This window comes from Ursus arctos, unplaced genomic scaffold (assembly GCF_023065955.2).
Source record: "Ursus arctos isolate Adak ecotype North America unplaced genomic scaffold, UrsArc2.0 scaffold_21, whole genome shotgun sequence".
NCBI lineage: Eukaryota > Metazoa > Chordata > Mammalia > Carnivora > Ursidae > Ursus > Ursus arctos.
The window spans coordinates 28,476,713-28,493,242 of record NW_026622886.1 but is presented as its reverse complement, the minus strand read 5'-3'; the positions used below and the strand labels follow the sequence as shown (position 1 = coordinate 28,493,242).

Genomic DNA, 16,530 nt, shown 5'->3' with positions numbered 1-16,530 from the left:
AAATTGCCTTTGTAATTCAATGTATAAAGAGGGAGCCTGTTTTTTGCTTGCTGCAAATCTTTTTTTTTTTTTTTTCCCCTCTCTCTCTAAGTAGAGAATGTATAATGAGATTGAGCAAAAGCAGAATGCAGAATATCCTTTTTCAGTGCTGAGGTGCCATTTGCATTTCCCTCACTACTGGAAGCCCAGGAAGAAAACTGTGAAATGTTTATGGGACTTGAATGGAGTTTCTTACTCATAATTTTAGGGTTTTCCAGCTTTCCCTTACAGTGTGGCAACAGAGAGTCATCAATCCCATATTGACTGAAAGATATCTCTCCCAAAGACTTTCCTAATATTAACTACTTAAAAACCAGGGTCTGGATACCAGCTGCTCTACTGGAGCAGAGAAAAGCTCTTTATAAATAAGAAAAAAATTCTAGATTAAAGTGGAAGGAAGAGAAAGGAATTAAAATATTACAGCCTGATCACATACCAAATACTCTTTCTAAGCCCTGTGCATGTAGTAAATAAAACCTACCATTATCTGCAGCATTGTTAGTTGCCTATCCAGTACTCATTTCTTTCTTAGAGACAACTATTAGAACACCAACTTTGTCGTAGCTTTTTGCCCAGATCCAGTTGATGGGTTATCATTGGTCCCAGCCAGGGATCGGCAGACTATGGGCTCATGGGCCAAATCAGGCCTGCCATCTGTTTTTATACGGCCTGGGAACTAAGATTAGTTTGTACATTTTTGAGTGGTTGAAAAAAAACAAAAGAAGAGTCGTGTTTCATAATATGTGAGAGTTACATCAAATTTCAGTGTCCATAAATAAGGTGTTATTGGACTAGAGCAACACTCAATAATTTATGGACCATCTATGGCGGCTTTCATGCTGGAATGGCAGAATTGAGTGATTACAACAGAGACTGTATGGCCTGCAAAGTCTAAAATATTTACTATCTGGCCTGTAACAGAAAAAGTTTGCCGACCCCTGGTCTAAGCCAATTGTGATAGTCCTGTCTCTTGCTTTTCCAGGCTCCAATCCAGCTGGCAGTGCCCATGTGACAATGAAATGCAGGCAGAGGTCTGCTGGGGGAAATTCTGGAAAGGCTTTGCTTTCTTCATAAAAGGCTGGCATCTTAACGCCCCTCAGGTCTTGAAAATAAAAGTGAAATCTATTTATGAGAGCAACCATCTTGCAACCATGGGCCGATGAATAGAAAAGTAAAATCCAGCACCCTAGAAAAAAGGAAAGAACCCTGAGTTCCTGATAAAAATTTTAAGCACCTGAACCAAGGCCAATACCTGCTTTACTGCCAAACTTCCCATTATGTGAGAAAACATTGCCCTCGTCTATGAGGCGGTCTTCGTTGGGCATACTGTCACCTGCAGGCAAATGCCCTCCTTACTGACATGCCCCCCTTTTCTTTCCTTTAGGCACAGAACCTAACCATTCTCCGTTGCATAAGAAGACTTGTGGAGGCCAGAGGACACTTCCTGGTGTTTTCGCAAAATGCAGTAAGCAGATAGCCATCTAATCTCTCCACAGGTAAAGTCACACTTGAGTTTGCCCATCCTAAAAAACTAGTTTCCCCAGTGGCATTATCTTGATACCTGGGGAAATGGTAACGAGAACGGTCTATTTTCCTTTGTCACTGCAAACCGTTCATAGCAGAAGGTCATCTATGGATGTTGGCGATGGCACCGTACTCCCTGTCCCCGCCTCCCCTCCACCTGTGTTACACATTCTACCTTCTGTTTTCCTATAATGTTTAGGTTCAGATGCTTTCCACTCACTACCTAATGTGTACTATTTCAGTTTATGTACTCAGCTCTGGTTGCCCTAAGGACAACACCATGGATCATTGACCTCTTCATTCTAGCATCTAGCACGTTATATTATAGGTGATGAAAGAATGAATGGGAGGATGGGAGGCGGTAGGCAGGTGTCTGACAAACAAATGCCATGTGGAGCACAGCCAATATATTCTTCAAGTTGTCAGATGTTTACTGGGTGCCTATTCTTTGACCTTTTCTGGGTGATAGGGAAGGGTCAAGATTTTCAGGAGCCCCAACATCTCATTCCAGCCTCTTCAAACCAATTAGAAACACTTGGTCTCAGTGTCCTCTCATGTAAAAGGACACATCATTGTTAAGTGAAAAGAATCAGCAATCTTTAAGTCTTTCCCTGCTACTTTACCTTGGAAAGTTAAACCTTTCAGGTACTCAGGTTTTTAATCCGTTAAATGGAGGTAATGTGGAACTTAAACAATATATGTGATCTGATTAGCAGAACACTCCATGACATTTGAAAATTTTCTATAATGGGAGCTATTTAAAAATAAGGTATTGAAGTAAGTGATCTTTAAGGTCCCATATGGTTCTAAATTCTGATTCTTTGAATTGACTCATTTATCATTTGAAATGTTAATAGTTGTATAAGTTTTGCTAGAAGAATTTATCCCTGAATCACACAACTGATTGCATTCTTGGCCTAACCACTGGGGAACCAAAGTAAAATAAATACAAACCTTCAGCAAAACTGAATATAAAAGTTTGTAAATCCTTATGAAAGAATGGGCTATGGGTGAAAAGCTTTGCCTTGTTTTCAAATGAAACTGAATTTGAGATAAAAACTGAAACCGAAATACTACAGGGTAAACGAAAAACACATAAGAGCTCTCTAGCTCTTTCTCCCATTTTTTTTTTTTTTTTGCAGAACACAATAATTCTAATAAAGAATTAGAAAGCTACTTTGTATCTCAAGAAATCATGACAAAAGGATAACTTTTCCAATGAACGCCGTTGAAGCTTATAGGAAGAAAAACAGAATACTTTTTCTAGGGGAGATAATGGTTTGCAGGATGGGGTGGGAGTACTTGTTCAGGGAGATGGGATCTGCAATGAGTAGATGCTGCCAAAAGAATAGAAGAATTGGGGATGGGATAGAGACAGGACACACCACTTACCGAAGACCTACTAAGTGACTGAAACTGTGTCGGAAGCTTCGCTCTGTTTTCTCACTTAACTCATCATTAGGAAAAGTTGTTCAGTTCTTTCTAATTTAGCAGGAGGGAACCAAGATTACAAGAATTACAAAGATTGAGAAATTGTTCAGGATTCAATGGCTGATAGATAAACAGATATACCATGATTCAAAGATGAGTTTTTCTGACTATAAAACTTACACTGTTTCCCCTCTGCCAGGCTAAGAGGCTGCTTCTCTGGGGGAAGCCAGCTGCAAACGTATCTCCGCCAGGCTTGCTGCCATTCATCACCTCCATGGGACTTGCCACCTTGGGATACAAGGTGTTTAGCTGACCAGGCACGGGGAGGAGTATACATCTGTTCCTTTAGGTCCGCAGGGGGGTGCCAAGGTGGGAAGCAGCAGTAGTGAAAACAGTCAAAGCACGTCCCAAGGATGCCCACACATGGCATCTTATCACTCCTTTTTCTCAAGTTCTCGGCAGAGAGGGGAGAGGCTACTGCCAATAATAATGTTAAAAGCAACTTGCACACAAACAGTATTTTTTCATTCATAGAGAACTTCCATGTATATATATTTTATACACATATGTATTTTGCGCACACACAATCCCATTAATCTTCATGGCCGTAATTTGTGGTTATGAAGGGGATACTGAAACAGAGGGATCTAAAGTGCTAGCAAGTGCAGACACAGACACAGACCACAGTCTCCTAACTACTTTCTCTTATAGTCCCAAAACTCGCTAGAAGACATCTGTCTGTTTTAATATAATTTGCCAGTTTCACAAGGGAATTGCAAAGCTTACTTCCTATTTGAAATTAAGATCCTTTACTTCCTCAGAAGAAAGCTTCTATATACAAAACATAATGGCATAGTAATGAGCTCCCTTGACTAAATCAACCATCTATGCACACCCTCAAATATTACCCTCCCTTGGCTTCCTACTGTGTCCAGAGTAAAGATCAACAGGAACAGTAGGAGACTGGGAGAGCATAGAAATTGGAAGTTCAAAAAGGTTGAATTACATATAAGAATAAGCCCTTATGAATAGTGGAATCTTGGTTTAGAAAAACCACCTTTTTTGGAAGAGCCCCAGGGTGAAAAGAAGTGACCCTGTTACTTAGATACAGATCTGAAACTACAAGCAATCCCTCCCTTTTTAGTTTCTTGTCTTTCAAAATGTGTGATCCTGCTAAAACAGTCCTTAGTCAATTGAACATCCACTGAACAAAAACATAGATGGCATTTTGAGGAGGTAGGAGATATTGAGAACTTTTTTAGATGAGGCTTCTCTGTTTCATGCTAATTGTATTTGATCACTGATATCTTGAGAGCAGTGCAAGGTATTCATGGGCGTTGGAACTAACATGTATCAACAGTCTGATGTAAGAAATAATTTCTAGCCACCTTGTATTTGCTGACAACAGATGAGAAACAGTGCTGTGCAAATATAATAGGAAAATCCCTTTTGGGATGTAGCAAAATGTGGGATTTGGGTACAATGATTGATTCATTTTTATTTCTTTATTGAAAAGCATCAAGAGCTAAAAAAATGGAAGACCGAATGAGTTCATCACAGATATTCAAAATTATAGACGTGAGGAAAAGAAAACATCTATGGCAGCCATTCTCAACTAATACGGAAAATGAAACATTACTTGATCTCAGATTTCTTCTTTTAAATCAGCTTGGGAAATGACATAACCATATTTAATTCCTCCGAGAAGAATTGTTCGGTTCCAACCATCTGCTAAATTAAGCAGCAGTGATTATAATGAACATTTACAACAGACCTGATTCAAAAGGGGATAATAACTTTATGTATAAAACAAAGTCCTGGGGGGCAGTTGCAATCTCGAAGATGAAGATCAAAATTAGGAGAACAGCTTTTTCAGTGCTTTGGAAATCTAAGGGTGGTGAAGGTCAAAGCGCACCTCACATTTCCTTAAATTCTTTATTTCATTGTAGGAAAAACAGCCACCAAGTTCCAGCAAACTACCAGTTTTCCAGATTCTTTCTTTTACCGTGTTTCATTGGACCCCAAGTTTTCTTTATCTTTTTCTTTTTCCAGGTGGTAATATAGATTTTGTTTCTTCATTCTTTATTTTCCCCTTCTCTGTACAGGGGAAAGAATCTCCACCATAACTTCTGACAAATGTAAGAAGACCCAGCAAATTAAAATAGCCAGTAAGTACTGCCAAGTACCAGTAACCCTGGGAGATGTATGATTAATTAGTCTAACAGTTCTCTTCTTTGGTCCTTAAATGGATGTTTGATGTTTCTGCGGTTTTCTGGCAGTGTTTATATATATGTGCAAGTCCACACACATTTTCCATGGAACCAGTTGCCTTGGATCAGTATTGCTGAGGTAAAATAATAATAATAATAATAATAATAATAATAATAATAATAATAATAATAGAAGAAGAAGAAGGGGAAGAGGAAGAAGAAGAAGGAGTTGTTTTTTGGCCTTGCCTGCCCTGGAATGTTGCCTATGTCTGTTCTTCAACCAGGAACCTATCAGGGTCACATTATTAAATATTGACCGGGCCTCCTCATCAAAAAAGAAACATAATGTGTTCGTGTGTAGCCCCAAACTCACAGAAAATAAAATCCCTTAGAAGTTCTTTTCCCTCCAAATGCCAACAAAGCTAATATGGTAGTGGCACTAGGGCATCTGAGAGAGAACTAATTTATGTTTTAGATTTTCAAAGTCATAGTTCTAATTATGTGGCTGCCCCACTGACAGAATATGAAAGCCCCGTGAGAGACCGACCCCCCTCTACTTCCTTATGCTCACACCCACCACTGCGGAAGATACTGAGGCTTTGCAGTAGTCTCACTTATGAAACTCCTTAACTGCACTTTACGGTCTATGGAGCAAAGGAGTCTGCAAATTGATTAAAAGCACTCATTATTGTAATTATATTTAGAGATGTGATTGGCAGGGCAGATCCCAGTGAAAATGCAATACTTTTTCCTACTCTAGCCACTTGCTTACATATTAATTTGGTAGCATTAAAAATTTTGAGATTGCATAATGCAAATAATATTCAGATTAGGAGTCCTAATGAGTTTAATAAACACAGAGCTCCTAAATGTTCTGCCTTCCTTTTATATCATTAACTGTACCCAGTGGAGTCAGTGAAGGTTTAACAAGGCTTTCTTCCTCTTTCTGGGATCAGCATCCTTAATGCTGCATTGAGATGATTCATTTCAGATAATATTGAACTTTATGAGACCCAAAGATCTATGAGAAAGTATCCGCCTATTACCCATCAATCCACCTATCCATCCATCCATCCATCCATCCATCCATCCATCCATCCAAAACACGTACTCATTCAACAAATACTTCTTAAATCACTACCATGTTCCAGGCACATAGTGAGCAAGAAAGATATAGTTCCTTCCCTCATGTGCCTTATAGTCAAAACAGAAAAGATGGAATACTGAAAAGAATGATTGATCAGATACTTTTGACAGACACTGCGTGAGGTTCAACAACGAGGCAGAAATTTCACTGGCGTGCCCCTCCTCGTGCTGTTGTAACCACAGCAAATGGACTCCTAGTCTTTCTAAGGCTCCAGCAGCGACTGTGGGGCAGAGGTCTCCAGACCGCGGAAACCGCGTTGCGGGCGTGGCATGTATCTCTGTGGCAACCAGGCAGGATGAATGCCATCGCTTAGACGATGGGCAGGAGTGTCAAGAAGAAGTAAGTGCTCAGTGAAAAAGCTGGGGGCGTAGCGCCGCCACACGAATGATGGGTATTTTTGCTGAAAGACGGAGTATTCCTCACAGGGCAAATGTTAAATTGACTCTAGTTTTGCTTAAATAACAGGCAGTAGGGACTGTTACTCTGACTTTCAGTAAGGCTCTACGGAAAGAAAGTGAATGCATATCAGCGGGAGAGAAGGGAAGAGGAGAAATACTGATCCTGGATCTCCCTTTCCTCTCTAGAAGCAACAGCCGTCTGGGGTTTTGCTTCTTCCCCGGGCATTGCTGGTCACTGCTTGTAGGGCCCACGAGCTCCTCTTCCCTCCCCAGTCTGAGGATTCTCTCCTCCTCCCCCCCCGCTCTGTCGCTGCAGATGCTGCTTTGGCAGACAGCAATAAATTTGCAAGTAAACAGGAATTTACAATCTACTTCAGTGTTTATATACTAAAAATTGTCTTTCTGCTTAGCTTTCCCAGTAGTTGGTCTATGCTGAACTGGCTCTTCAATTTTGAGGCAATATTTGCTCTGTCTTGAAGAAGAACCAGGTTCATAGCTGAGTGGATCTTCTGGAAATGAATGCATTCAATGAATTATTTATCAAGACTCTTGGGGATATAACCGCTGCCTTGACAATAACATAGCTTTTGAGTGAATTATGGGGTCTAGGATACTGGCCCCAAGGAATTTCTAAGGAGGGCAGGAAAGTAATATGTTTTATAACAGCACTAGGATAAGAGCAAGAAAAGTGAGAGAGAGAGTAGTTTTAAAGAGCTTTTTAGGCTGTTTATGTTTTCATGATCTATGCCAGGTTTATATTCAGAAAGGGCATTCTGGCAGTGAAATAATTAACAAGATAACTAAAACAACTAGCCAAAATATGGGAATTCAGTCAATTCAGTGACTTAGGATCAGCTAGACAAAATAACTCATTTTGTCAAAATCAAATTTTGGGGGGAGAGATATTTCCAGATGTTCTTATTCAGTCCGGCACATAAACATAGCATAAATAAGTATTTTCTTAAGAAGTAGGACATTTGGGCTCAGTCGGTTAAGCATCTGCCTTTGGCTCAGGTCATGATCCCAGAGTCCTGAGATCGATCCCTGCATCGGGCTCCCTGCTCAATGGGGAGTCTGCTTCTCTTTCTCACTCTCCCTCTGTGCTCTCTCTCTCTCTCTCTCTCAAATAAATAAATAAAATCTTAAAAAAAAAATAGAACATTTGTAGCTGCTGCTATGGTATAGACAAAGTTGAAAACAGATGTTTTCATGGAAAGTCATAGATTGTTTGCAAAGCTTGACCTGTCTTTGCCTTAGATCTGCCCTTATTTGAAGATTTAACGCACCTTGCATGTCTGCATTTTAGATGCAACTAATAGCATATACCAGGGGCGCCTGGGTGGCTCAGTCATTAAGCGTCTGCCTTCGGCTCAGGGCCTGATCCCAGGGTCCTGGGATCAAGCCCCGCATCGGGCTCCCTGCTCCTCTGGGAGCCTGCTTCTTCCTCTCCCACTCCCCCTGCTTGTGTTCCCTCTCTCGCTGGCTGTCTCTCTCTCTCTCTGTCAAATAAATAAATAAATAATCTTTAAAAAAAATGACATATACCAAAAAGAAATAGCATATACCTATGATTTATTTCCAGCTCTGCCTCCTCACATGGGATTGTGACAATATTTTACTCATCAAGTCTTCATTTTGTGATCTGGTGACAAAAAAATTAAGTGTTTGCATGATAGGGCAGCAATATGAGTAAGAGTAATTTCTGTGACTCTTCCCCTACCCACTCTGATAAACGGATACCTTCTCACAGGGGCTGGTAAATGTAGAGTTCCTGACCAAGACATGACATTCTACCGTTCTGGTCACTTCCCTGATTGTCCCAGTGGTGGCTCCTGCCCTTCAGAAGTCTAGCGTTTGATTCCAGATCTGGTTGGTCCTGCTTGCTGCTTAGACCATTGTGTGTCCAGTCCCTGTTCCATCCTACAGCAACTGTGACGCCAGATAGATAGTGGAAAGTTGATTTAATATCTAGAAATCACATGTACTTCCATGGGTCACAAGGCCTTGCTGCTCTGTGCTCTCAGTATTTTACAGATCTCTGGTAATGTGACTCTCATTTTATTATTATTTTTAAAACTTTAATGCCTTTTGCCCTAGATCTCCATTGGTCTACTGTGGGTTGGGAGCTGGACTGTAGGGTCCAGTATCCCCTACCTAGCATGACTCACAAATGTTCCTCTGACCCTTTCATTCTCCAGTGACTATTCATTGCACACCTATGTACCGGGCATTGTGCTGCGTGCTGGAAGTAGAGTTTTTGCCCTAAGGGGCCCAGAATACACCATATTATTCATATTATATATAATATGTATAAAATATATATTATATTGTTTATAATTTAAATAATGAATTATTGTTTAAAGATAGATGTTGAAGAAATAATTGCAAATGGAAGTGTTTCAAAACAGGAAGTAGCACCACGAGAAGGAATAATGAGGGAAAATTAATCTCAGAAGGTCAGGGAAGTATTCCTGAGGAAGTAACATCTAGGCTAAGATCTGAGAGATGAGAAGAAATTAAATAAGTAAGTGGCTGCGAGAGAAATTGGGGGAAAAAAACGATGCCTCAAGGAGAGGGAAAGTGTGTAAAGACCCTAGAGTCAGAGAGAGTGAGCCCATCTGAGGAGGTCAGATAAGAGCAGTATGCTTTCTTCAGTGAGGCTGGAAAGGTCAAAGATAATGAGAAACCATTGAAAGCCTTATTAAAAGTACTTTAAATTATGAAATATTCTAAAATTACAAAATAATTAAAAAACAACGCATTAGGTAACTCTGTAGTCATCATGAAGCGTATTATTTTGCATTTACTTCACTTATTTTTGTTTTAGAAATGGAAGTTTTCATTTCAGCTAAAATTTCAAATCCATATCCTTTCTCCTCCCTCCCTCCCTTTCTTTCTAGATAACCACAGCCCTAAAGTTAGAGTATATCATTCCCGTGCAATGACGAGGTATCTAGTGAAGCTCAGAATATATAATCCCTATGACCCTGCAATTTGTCTTCCTGCTGTCTGTTTTAGAGAAACCCTCACACATATACACGAGAGACATTTTCAAGAAACTTACTCACGGCATTGTTCACTGCAAATAAAAAAAAAGTGGTACTAACATAACAGCCCTCAGTAGAGGGATGAATAAAGAAACCCTGGTTTAGTTGCACAATGGAGCCCTATTCATCAGTTGAAAAAATGCCTTAGAGCTTATGAATTGAGGATAACATTAAAAAATGAGATGCTTAGTTAAAAAGGAAAGTTCCAGAAAAATATATAGTATATATTTCATATATGAAAAATTTAAAAACATAAATAAAATAGTATCTATTATTTATGGAAGCAGACATGTGTAGTAAAACTATAAAAACATTGGAAGACTTCTAAGCAGGGAGATATACAGTAGAAACTGCATTTTAAAAGCTTAGTCTGGCTATAGTTTTGAGAATGCAATCACAAGCATAGATCAGTAAGGAAACCATTATGGTAGGGTAATTGAACAATGACTGTAACTCTGATTAGGGAGAAATGTAGACCGATTCTAGACCTATTTAAAAGGTAGAATTTTTAGGATATGGATTTAGGGTATGAGGGTGTGAGGGAAGGAATCAAGTGACTTTCAAGTTCCTGGCTGGAACACTTTGGTCATTTGTGCTTCTATTTACTGATTCGGAAGACAAGGACTGGGGTGACAATTTTGCGAATGAGCAGAGGTCAAAACCAGTTTTTGAAAAATTAATTTGGGTTTCTTTCCCTAATCAGGGATGTATGGGAAATGGGTCTAATGGTCAATAAAGAATTCAGAAATGAAGATGGTTTATGAATCATCAGCATATAATGTGGAAGCTAATTAATTTTGATTAGATAGAGTGCACGGATGTGAAGAAAATATGGCCTACGAGCTCTGCGAGACACTATGATGTCATGCTTGCAATGGAAGCTGAGAAGGAAAGGCCATAGAAATAGGGGGAAAAGGGAGGGAGGGAATATGGAGTCAGGAAGGCCAAGGAAACAAATTATTTCCAGAAAAAGGTTGTAGCTGTCAGTTTTGAATGCTGATGATACTTCAAACAAGAGAAGGAATGGAAAGTATCTGTTGTATTTTGCTAGGTACAAGTCATTGGTAATCTGAAAGCAAGCATTTTCAATGTTAATTATACTTCAGATGCATACATACATGCATACATATGTGAACATTTTCAGAAGAATGTTTGGGCTAAAAGCTTTTGTAGGGTAGGTTGACAAGTGGAGGAGTGGAAATGGAGACAACAAGATGTACAGACATCTTGAGTAGTTTGGGAAGGAAAGGACAAAAATAGGTAGGTGCTGCAGGCCTAGGAGGAGGTAGGGTGAAAGGAGTAAGTGCTTTGTTTTTCATATATTTGTTTCTTTAAGGTGAGGCAAATTTGAACGTGTTTAACTGCTGCTGGAAAGGATTCAGTAAAGAGGGAGAGGCTGAAGATGTGGGACAAAGAAGATAACTGGTGGGTGAGTTTCCCCCAAACTTGGAATTGAAATCCAAATCATTCAACAGTGGTTTGTTGTTGAATTAATTGACAAATGAATTAGAAGAAGGATGTCGTTTCTCCTGAGACAGCAGTAAAGGGAACAGGGATGTGTGTGGAGGTCAATAGGTTTACTGATTTGGGTAGTGGGAAGTTGAGGGTTTTCATATCTGATTGCTTCTAATATCTGAGGTGAGAGGTAAAAACATCTGAGGAGAGAAAGGGAGTGGAGAAGGTTTAGAGGTTTTAGGAGAGCAGAGTTTGCAATAGTTGTTGGGGAGGATGGGAATGAATGCTGGATAGGGAAACAACATAGAATTTCTGTCACTGTTTAGTTCCAAGTTGAGGTTGGAAATTTTGGATTTATGGTGGTGCTAATCTCCTTGGACCGCACTGTGTATCTACACTCTATTCCCTTTGGATTAATTCTTTCACAAGAGTCTCCTCATTTCCTCCTACAGACAGACTACGCTTCCAGATGTGCCACACATGGCTAAATTTACAGTCAATATAAAGCACTGGTCAGCTTCTGGGAACCCACATTACTTTCCCAAACTATGTCCAGCATAGTTGAAAAGCCCTATATGATGGCGATATTCTGAAGCTTAGCTATTTCTAAGTGTTTTGTAGGCATTCATGAACTTCCAAATTCGTTGTGTTTTTAAGCACTGAAGGAACGCATGGGTATTTCAAAGCTCTCTATAATGACAGTGAGTCTTTTAGTCTATAAAAGACTGAAGAGTTCCGTTTTTTATGAGCAGTTATAGCCTGTGACACAGGTTTCATCAGCTGTGTGCTAGAAATAAAGAAATCTGCGATGTGCCTCTAGAGTGTGGCGATGTTTATCTTGTACACATTTTTATTGCTGTTGTCATTTAGGCATATTTTTAATATGGGAAAATGTAATAGGTCTTCAGAAGTCTGAGAACACTGAGGAAGATTCTAGTATGGTTACTGTGGTCTGATTGACTCAGCGGCATATTGACACACATTTGGTTTTCCATATATTCAAAAGAACCAATGTTTTCTTTTTAAAAGTGACTTCATCTTCCATCATAAATGTCTCTACTCTAAAGTCTGGTGAGAGAATTCCTTGGAAACCAAAGAACATTTAGTAATTTAGTGTGTACGTGGGTGTTTTTCTCTTTAATTTATGAAGTCCTTTGAGCGAGTAAATTAAAAAGTAGTGTGTTAGTATTCCACATTTGAGAATTTGTTTTATAAGCAAGTTTATAATTTATGGTGTTTGTGATCTTCTGTGAAACTTTTAGTTATATCTATGCCGTGCAAACTAGTTGAACCATTTTTTGCTGGATTTTGATCAGAAGGGTATAGAACGATCTCCAGTTGTGGAGTAAGAAAACTTGGTTCTAGTTTCAACTCTGATACTAACAACTGTAACCTTGAGTAGCTCTTTGTCTGAACCCATTTTCCAACCTGTGAAAAGAGGAATTTTATTAGGTAACTTTTAAAATATTTTCCAGATCTGAATGTCAGTTTTAGGAGTTGATACAGCTGTTTGGCAGCATAAAAAAAAGGGCTAAATATTGTTAAGGTTATTAATTCTTACATGACACAATTAAAAAAGCGCATGCTCAAGCCTGGGGTTTAAGGCCATAGTATTCATTCATTCACTAATACTTTTATTAAAAGTGTATATCAGAAATTTGGGGAGCAATGATGAACAAGAAATGTATCAGTCCTCAGGCACTTCTCATTGTAGCTGAGAAGAAAGACATGTCAGGTAATTATTGGAATAAATACAAGGGATCCTGCGATAGTATCTATCTCAACTTTCTCCTCTTAGCATATCCAACTTCCTATGTGGAATCATTTGGTTATCTTACAGCACTTCAAACTCACGCGATTGACTGCACTCTGCTCTCAAAACCTATTCTTCCTATTTTTTTTTAATAACACCACAATTCACTGACTTTCTCAAGTAGAAATCCAGGAGTATTGCCTGATTTCTTCCTCTTCATTATTTGCCTCTAATCCATCAGCAATTACATTCAGAGCTTTCAATTCCCAAGGCTACCACCCTAGTCCACCATCATTCCTTTCCCGGACCCCTGTAAGAACCTCCTTTGTGCTCCCTACTTCTATTTTTGTCCCATTCCGACCTATTCCCAAAATGGAAACAAGAGTGAAGTGTGAAAAATATAAATTCAATCTGGTACCTCCATTCTTGGAACCTCTATTGACTTCCTGTTGTATCTCACATGAAAGCCAAGTACTGGCATGATCTGCCCCTTCCTGCATCTCGATATCATCATGGCACTTTCCCTCTTGACTATAAAGCTTCAGCCTGGTTTCAATTTTGATAGCTTTTTCTCAGAGATGACTTAGTTTACTCTCTAGATTGTACTTTCTCACCCCTTTTTGTATTTTACTACTACCTACTCTTTTTCCTTCACAGCACTTACCATAACTTCTCACTCGATCATATTTTTATTCCCTTATTTATTGTTTGACTCACCCACTAGAATGGCTTCTCTATTAAGGGCAAGAAATTTGTTAGTTTCACTTACTTAGCAGCTTCATGGTCCTTATTGTGTAACTCACAAAATATTACTTGAAAAAAATCAGCCCAGTTATTATGACTTTTTTCTACTTTGCAACCTGAAAATATTGAGGAAATGAAAGCAACAGGCATTTCTTGACATTTCTTCTTAATAATGTGTCTAAGGCTGTTACCAATTAAGCAAAGATTGGCATGATTAAAATAACAATTTACAATTTGTTTATTATCACATTTTTCATTCTTTAAAACCATGCATCTATGAAGAACCATAAAAAGAGAAATTCTTAATTCAACCAAGTCCAATTCTATTTTAGTAGTGGTTCATATAGCAGGTTGTGGAAGAGTTTTAATTAGCAATGTATTTAATGACTGTCTAGCCATTTTTCACACCATTCAACTTTTATTCTTGTACTCTTAAAAATGTAAACAATTGTATTCCTTCTGATTAATTTTTCACTCATAAAAGCCTAAGTACTAATATGCTGGTAAATTGCCATCAGTTTTAGTGTGAAGTAATTTACTTATTTTTGGTCTTTCCTATTACATTGTGATCGTATTTCTTTTTACAAAAGATCTAGCATCACATCATAATAATTAATCTTGTATTTTTAAAAATTATTAAAGAGAAGGAAGGAGATACAAAAATACTTGTTCATTTTTATAGTCATTTGGAAATGATGAAAACTTGTGGGTAATACAAATTAAATGCCTTCAGATATATGGTTCTGGACAGTTCACATTTTGTAATAATCAAGTATAGCGTACTTTCAATATTAAGTAGACAGTCGGCTACTTAGCCTCTGTTAATATAGAGCTGTCTCTCTTTTGTGTTTTTCTCATTTCCTAAAATATTCATAGCTCTCTAAGAAGACACAACACATCTCTAGCCCTCTTAGTATGTAAGAGTCTATCACATAATGGGTGCCTACTACAATTTTATTGACCTGAAGTGAAATAGTTCTTCAAGTTATTATTCAGTCTTGCAATGCTTATACTCTGTGCCATAGGAATTATTAAAACATCTGAATTCTTTCTTTTTTTTGTATTATAAAAATAGGACAATCACTAACATCTTTAGTAATTTATAGTTCGAGTTACTTGGTGTGGGATGCCCATGTTATGAAGTCAAAAGCATAGAAGTGTATACATAGAAAAACAAACTTCTGTCTCACTTCTCTTCCCCAGCAGCTCTGTACCTCTCTCTAGGGATTTCTGTTACCATCCGTTTCTTCATATTTTCAGAGGTATTCTACAGAATCCAGGTGAATGTGCATATTCTTTTTATGTCTACAAGTTAGAGATTTTGCTTTCATCATTTTTCGATATATCTTACATCTGTAATAATATATGGAGAGTTCCTCATTCTTTTTATGATTGCAGGGGGCTGCAATATTGTATTAACTAAGCCTATATTAATAGATATTTCAGTGACTTTCAATATTTTATTATAAAACTGCTTGTTTTCATCCATTTAGTTGGCTATCACAAAATATCACAGACTGGGTGGCTTATAAACAACAGAAATTTGTTTCTCACAGTTTTGGAGGCTGGAAGTCCAAGATTAGGATGCCAGCATTCCCTCTTCTGGGTTGTAGAATTCTCCTTGTGTCCTCACATAGAAGAAGGGACAAAGGAGCTCTTTGGAGTCTTTGGAGTGTCTTTTATAAGGGATTTATTTTATTAGTGGGGACACAATGAAACTGTAGCACTGCTCTACTGAATATACGTGTATGTTTGTGTGGGTGTATAATTTCACACATGCACATATACCCATACACAGAATATTTAGAAATAGATTGCTATGTCAACAGCTATGTGCATTTTAAGTTGAACAGAAAATGCCACAGGGATTTAATGCCACCAATTTACACGTAGATTAACAATATATAAGGATTCTCTTTTTCTCTACCTCATCAAGAAATTGTGGATCAAAATTTTGACATTTGTTAATTTAATGATACTCTTATTATTTTTTAGACATTGATCTAGGACTTCTCGTCTATGCAGTAAGATATGAATCAGAAACAAGAGGAAATAATTTTTATATTTCTTTTGAATTTCCCATATAATCTATCATACTGCTTAAGACATTGCTTAAAAATCTACCTTGTTGGGGCGCCTGGGTGGCACAGCGGTTAAGCGTCTGCCTTCGGCTCAGGACGTGATCCCGGCGTTACGGGATCGAGCTCCACGTCAGGCTCCTCCGCTGTGAGCCTGCTTCTTCCTCTCCCACTCCCCCTGCTTGTGTTCCCTCTCTCGCTGGCTGTCTCTATCTCTGTCGAATAAATAAATAAAATCTTTAAAAAAAAAAAAATCTACCTTGTTTTCCAGTGGTAACAAACATGCTGTGCAAATCTATCATAAATTTTTACCTAGTCTTCTTGTGCTTAATGGCATATGTTTGTTAGTGTATGAACTAAGTCTGTGGACATGGAACGAAGAAAGTCTAATTGATCTATAGAGGATTTTAATGCATTTTTTTCCTGACCTCTTTACAATGACATTCATATCAACTAAAAGAATTCAGCACATGTTGGTCATTATTACCAGTTCAATATGAAAATTCATATTCTGAATGGTACCAATCTCTTAAAAGTTGTGGTTCATTTCTAATGTTATTTTTCTCTTTTTTTTTTTGCTATCACTGCATAATGTGTCACTGATAGAAAAGTTCAGTGATAGGTTTCCATGTTAAACAGCCATTTGAAAGCTCAACATTTGAAGAAGTTCATTATCTACACACATATATTCTTCATTGAACTAA

At 38.3% G+C, this 16,530-nt stretch overlaps 1 protein-coding gene across 1 annotated transcript in view; it reads left to right on the top strand.

The window, feature by feature from the left end:
- The window catches only part of TMTC2 (transmembrane O-mannosyltransferase targeting cadherins 2), a 769,045-nt gene that overhangs the window by 392,534 nt on the left and 359,981 nt on the right, over window positions 1-16,530 (top strand). The window contains exons 12-14 of the transcript XR_003316605.4: window positions 1,424-1,535; window positions 5,100-5,162; window positions 11,133-11,225. The gene's annotated coding sequence lies outside the window, so the exon portion shown is untranslated. The remainder of the gene's footprint in view (window positions 1-1,423; window positions 1,536-5,099; window positions 5,163-11,132; window positions 11,226-16,530) is intronic.